Genomic DNA, 6,199 nt, shown 5'->3' with positions numbered 1-6,199 from the left:
AACAGGGAAAAGATTCTTGCAGTTGCCGGTAGTTTGAATGCAACATGCTGAGCTGTCAAACGCTTGCCAGCTTTCCACAGACCATTTGGCTTCAAAGTAAAAGTTGCACCTTTTGAAACAAGCTGGCACAACTTTTATTTTGAAGCCAAATAACCTCCATTTCCAGCTTATGTTACAGTTTTCACAGTTTCACTACAACTTGATGGACAAGTCTGTTTCTGCCTTGCAAACCATGGATGATAATGGCAATTTGCTAACAACCAAAGCAACAACCTTACAATGAGGCTGTTGGTTTAACACCCTCTCTATGACTAGTTTCACCAAGCAACCTCTCGGCACCACGGTACACTTTTACCGTCATGACTGGTTGTTGTATCATTTCGAATATGGTGGACAACTCCTCCAAGAAATGTACTCCTGGTATCGCTACAAGATTTTGCTTTTGTAAAACGAAGTGTTTTAAAAACATGAAAACCCAACAGAATTGCAATTATGTACTCAAGTGCAGTAACTCTGGTGGACTGCATACAGTCCAAAATCTTCCTTAATATTAAACTTTATCAAGTTTGAATTAGGGAAGGAAGGCTACTGAAGATGCCTGTGCATAAACATCCGTGATGCACATACCGAACATTCAGAGCACTTCTACAACCACCTTCCAAGCCTTCTACACTGTCCCAAAAATGTTGTTTTGGACACGGGATCCTGTGTTGCTCTGCCAGTGGCATCCACAGAGCACTGCTCAAATATTTGAGCTCAAATGCAGCCAAGTAAACTTAGCTTGGAGCTCGGCGTTCCCAGAGCTTTGATGAGACGCCTCGTCCCGAGCATGGGCTTTTAGGCAGGCTGCACTGCTCACCTCAGTTGCCTCACTCTACCTTGCGTCTGGTGGGTTTCAAAACAGACAGGCTGGGGCTGAGGGGCAGACAGCCACATGAGAGAGGACTGAGGTTTCCCCACCATCAGACACAGATGCAGACACAGGACTTCAGATGCAGTGTTGTTAGCTGGTAAAGATCAAAGTTTTGAGTTCACATTTTCAGAGGATGTTAGAGAAGGTAGGTTGCTTCAAAGTCTCTATTTTCAAGAACTGATGTGGTAAATTACATCCCAATACAGCGGTCTAGTTCTTAAGCCTCCACGTGGCTGGGGAAATTTTTTTTATATTGTGTGTTTATCCTGCATTCGTCTGGCCGTTCTTTAACGCCATAATACCGGAACACTTGGAGAGATTGTGATCAGGGGTTAAAGTGGGATTTAACAGAAGGGGAAATCTTGAGATCTTGTGTAGCATGGGGAAAAGAATTGGTTTGAAATATACCATGTAATAATTTGTTTTATGAAGTCCAGCAGAAATGCAGCCACTGTACATTTAATATAGAGACACCGATTGGGACAAACTCTCCAGAGACAGTTTGTTAAGCTTTGTTAACAAGTTTCATTACCTGGAACTTCAACAATATTACTGTCATGACTTTGCAATTTCCTGACCCGAGGAGCAGACTCAGACAGCCAAATAAAGGTTTTAAAGATTTATTTACAGAATGAATGGAATTAATGACCGGCAGGTGAGCAACTGGGCTGGAACTATTTCCATTAGGATTACTCAAGAAGGGTTTGTTAGTACTCCTTGATGCACAGGAGGGGTAACCAGTGCATAGGTTGGGGTCCAGAGAGGACAGAAGTTCAGTGGAGAGCAGGCAGACAGGTGAGTAGCAGGTAAGTGACGAGCGAAAGAGAAAAATGGCTGGCCATGATCTTCCGATACGTCATAGGAACACAGGTGAGTTCTCCAGAGAACCAACACTTAACTCCAGGCAGGAAACTAAAAAACAGAAATGGTGGAAGCAACAATCTGGTAGAGAATAAAAGCCCATCCTTAAATTCTCAGCCTTGAGATGGCAATGCACTGCAAATGCATCAGTGCAGTATGAAAAGGCACAGGTAAGCTTGACTCTACACCCAAGAGAGTGAAAGAGGGAGAGTGGCCAAAAAGAAGAGAGAGAAAAAGCCTGCCAAGACTTACAATTACTCGCCTAAGCTTACTCATCTTCTGCAGCTTGCTAGCTTAGCTTAAGTACAGCGACTGCAACTTTATGTCTGCACCATGAACACATCAGAGGGTGCTGAGGCTGTAAGTGGATCATGTTATTATTTGGTTATTATTGAGAAAGTATCAAGTGGAAGTAATGCCAAGCTGCAGCACATCAAAAATCAACTAATTCAGAAGTAATATGCATAAACCTGCCAATCAGATTTATTAACCCCAGATCATATTTCACCCTTCACCTCAACATGAAATACTGGTGTTTGTATATATGATTACAATTTCCTTTTTTCATTTCTTTGCATAAGGATTTTCTCTTTCTCTCTTTGCCAAGCATGAGAACACATCTAAGAAACATTACTGTTTTTATTCTCACAGCTAGGTTTATTTTATACCAATTCCTACATTGCAAATGTTGCAATCTGAACAGAAAATGACATCATCCGTCCACAGCAGCCCTGCAATTATTGGGCAAAATGGAAACTTAAAACTGCAACATCGCTGGTTGGCAGATGTATTCAGCCACAAGGCTGTAATTCTACTTTCCAAACTAATGACCTTTCCAAGCCTTTTTACAATTACCAGCTCTGATGATCGCTTAGATTCGCACATTTCGCGAAGACACCTTTGAACAGTTTCTTTACATTTATTTTTTGCAGGATATAAACTAAATAGCAGTACTGCAGTGCACTTCCCTTTTGCTGAATGGATTTTGAAGACTTCGAGGTTATTCTGAAAGACATCTGACATAAATTTGAGCTGACTCTGTCAGGCGCAGTGGCCCGTGGACATGGGATGGACTCAAGCGCAGATTCAAAACCGGAGGCCAGGGGTGAGGTGTAACGAAAAGAGACTTTATTTTTACAATGCTCAGAGGCTAACAGAAAGTGCAGACTAGAATCAATGAACATAAACTAGATGTCTGAGGCGAGAGAAAAATACTGTGGTGAAAACTAGATGGCAGGGATAACTGGGTGCAGGTACTGGGCAGGGAAAACTGTGGCGGGCCCGGGCACTGAAACAGAGGACAGAGCAGTCAGGGGAATCCCACAGAGGGTTGCGAGTGAATCTAAAAAATAGTACACTGAGCTGTCTTACAAGCTTGCAGGTGGGGGTTGCGTGGAGGGGGGAGGCAGGAGAGGTCCAGGTGGGTGCTGCATGCAAGGCAGGGAGGCAGGCAGGAGAAAATGGCAGCTCCAAAACGGAGAGGGATTACCGGTGGCAGCAAACTGGTATCCAGGAGAGCTTGGTAGGTGGTTTTCAGAGGCTGACGAAAAAAACAGAGATACGGTTAATACACACGATTAGTCACCAAGGAACGGACGTGAGGCCGAGAACTGACTAAAGTTGGCAGATAATCTGGCGAAGACCAGTTGAGTGCGCCGGTCATAAATACTGCTGGTCCGATTGCCATCAGGTGAGGAACAACAAAGACTCCACCCAGTGGGGAGGAGCTGATGCTGTGGAAAACCACCCAGACCACGACAGACTCAAATTGAGTTCCCCTCAATACTGCTCAGCGTCTAGTAGTTTAAAAATCCATCAGTGTGATTCCCTTAACAGCAATTACTCAATGAGTTCAAATCAGTTGCACAGACTAAAAACACTCCTTTGACATCCTGAAGGGGGGATATGGAGTACTTATTCAATATGTAAGGCCACAGTGAAAGCTTTGCCTCAGGCAGATAGGCAGATTCTACCTCCCAGTGGTAATTATTTTCGTGTCAGAAAATTGTTGAGGCACATTTCTGAGTTTGTTAAACCTCTAAAGTGGATCCTCTTGTTGTTTTTCTTCCCGTACGGTCTAAGATTTAATGTTATGGTGTGTTATGTGCTGAATTGACAGGTCTCCTTTGTGCTTTAAAACTTTCATGAACAATTTTAATATCAAGAGAAGAGACAAATCACAGTTAAATGATTAAGTATTTGAAATACAATGATGTTTTCTCCCACCCGGTTTCCAGAAAGCAGTGGGGAAAAAGTGACAATCAGTCAAACATATTTGACAGAGTGACAGTGGAATTTAAAGCTTGCGTGGAGGCAGAGAAGAATAGAATGATAATAGATTCGTATTCCCACCAGCAAAATCTCTACAACAATAAGACGGAGAGGCTAAGTAGACATAGCTGAGAGAATGAAATGCCCTCAATACCTATGAAAGGGTTTGATTTTCTCAGAAAGCCAAATCCATCTTGCTCACAGACTAGGTTAAACAGAAGATGTTTGTAGTCCGAGGAAATTCCCTCGGCAGACTACAATCCTGTTGTTTTCACGAGAAAGAGGAAACCAGGCCTACGCAGATACAGCAGAGCGCTGCAGCCCACAGTGAGCGAGCTGGAGTTCATCCAGATGAGTCCTGCCAGATGATCAGCACATATGTGTCAAACCATGTATGGTGACAGAAAAGCCTTTTTTCTTTTTTTGTTTCAATTATAAAGACAGATAACAAAGTGTCTGTCTTTATCGCTCACTTATTCATTTCTTTTCTTTCCAGTGCAGAGACACACGGCTAGCTGCAGCTTGGATAAATTCTCCATTTGTCTTTTCTTGCGTGACTTAGTTTTCCAGTTACGGCTGTTTAACGTGTCATGTCCGATTTTAAGGGAAAGGTAGTGAAGTCTGGCTGCAGAGAGAAATGAAGGTCCCACCTGTCCATCTCTGAATCAATATGAGTTCATGTGACCTCAATATGAACCCATATTTGCTCCTATTCTTATGTTTTTTACAGAAACCTTTGCCCTAGAGTTTCACTGCTCTAATCTTCTCTCCTCAGATAAATATTTGATGCATATCTCCTCAAACAGTTTCGTCCTTTAATCTAGTAACATTTAGCGAAAGAACACAATGAAGTCAATTTGGCTCTATGAGTCACTACAGCTACTACAGCGGGCTGACGAGTGCTCAGAAACCTTGATTTACTCCTGACTCATTTAAAGATAAATAAGTGGTAAAGAAATTGCATGCTTTCATTTCCTTAATTTCCTTCTCTCTGTGTATCACCATCTTGTTTATCTTTTCTTTGCTGCATGTCAAATTCTATCACATCTTCTATTTTTTAAGCCTTTATATGCAGTTTTATACAATTTTGGAGTTATGACAAAACTTAAAGCTCTATGTTAGGCTAACATTAGCATTACAGCTAGCTAAGATTATAAAAACTAAAAGCCACTGATTTCAATGGGAGTCACATTTCTCTTTCCTTTTACAGACCCAGATACACCTTCTGCTTTATATACACTCAACATACTTTATTAGATACACCTTGCTGGTACGGCTTTGGACCCTCTTTTGCTGTCAGAACTGCCTTAATTCTTTGTGGCATAGCTTCAACAAGGGGCTGGAAACATTCCTCAGGTATTCCGGTCTATAGCCACATAGTAGCATCACAAAGTTGCTGCAGATTTGACAGCTCCTGATACTAATCTCCTGTTTCACTACATCCCGAAAGGCATTTTGAATAATTCTGGTGATTGTGGAGGTTTTTGAGCAGACTGAACTCATCGGAATCTTCAAGAAACCAGTTTAGGATGGTCGGAGCTTTGTGGCATGGTGTAAACAGTCATCACAAGACTGTTACACTGTTGTCATAAATGGATAGACACGGTCGGCAACAAAGCGTACTATAAGGTGGGTTCATGTTTTTCCGTTATTTGCAACAAATTCTGACCCTACCATCTGAACATGGCAGCAGAAATCAAGACTCACCAGACCAGTCGATGTTTTTCCAATCTTATACTGTCCAGTGTTAGTGAGCCGATGTGGATTGTTGCTCAGTTTTAAGCTCTCCTGTTCTCTAGAGATAATTGTGTTTGAAAATCTCAGTGGACCAGTAGGATCAACCATCCCATCTGGCACCAACAACTATTCCATATTCAAAGCAACTTAAATTACCATTCTTTCCCTCGTTGATGCTCAGTTTGAACCTCAGCAGGCTATCATGAGCATGTGCAAATAGATTAATATACTTCCATCCAATTGGCCTGCTAGACATTTGCATTAACAGTTGTGCCTAATAAAATATCTGGTGAGTGGGTGCAGCAGGCAATGATGTCACTCTTTGATTGGCTTTGGAGTCCGCATGAAGACTAGGGATCAGCTTTTTTTGGACAACCATTAATGTGTTATTGGTAACAAGCAAAATACTTTGTACAT

At 42.0% G+C, this 6,199-nt stretch overlaps 1 long non-coding RNA gene across 1 annotated transcript; it reads right to left on the bottom strand.

Annotated features, from left to right (window-relative positions):
* Window positions 1–2,880: 2,880 nt before the first annotated feature.
* On the bottom strand, window positions 2,881–3,515 carry LOC143414604 (uncharacterized). Its single transcript, XR_013095249.1, has 2 exons — window positions 3,146–3,515; window positions 2,881–3,062 (listed from the first exon to the last, which is right to left on the bottom strand). It is a non-coding gene; the product is annotated as an uncharacterized LOC143414604 (long non-coding RNA).
* Between the last annotated feature and the right edge of the window lie 2,684 nt (window positions 3,516–6,199).

This window comes from Maylandia zebra, linkage group LG22, assembly GCF_041146795.1.
Source record: "Maylandia zebra isolate NMK-2024a linkage group LG22, Mzebra_GT3a, whole genome shotgun sequence".
Lineage (NCBI taxonomy): Eukaryota > Metazoa > Chordata > Actinopteri > Cichliformes > Cichlidae > Maylandia > Maylandia zebra.
This window is presented reverse-complemented; position numbering and strand designations above follow the sequence as displayed.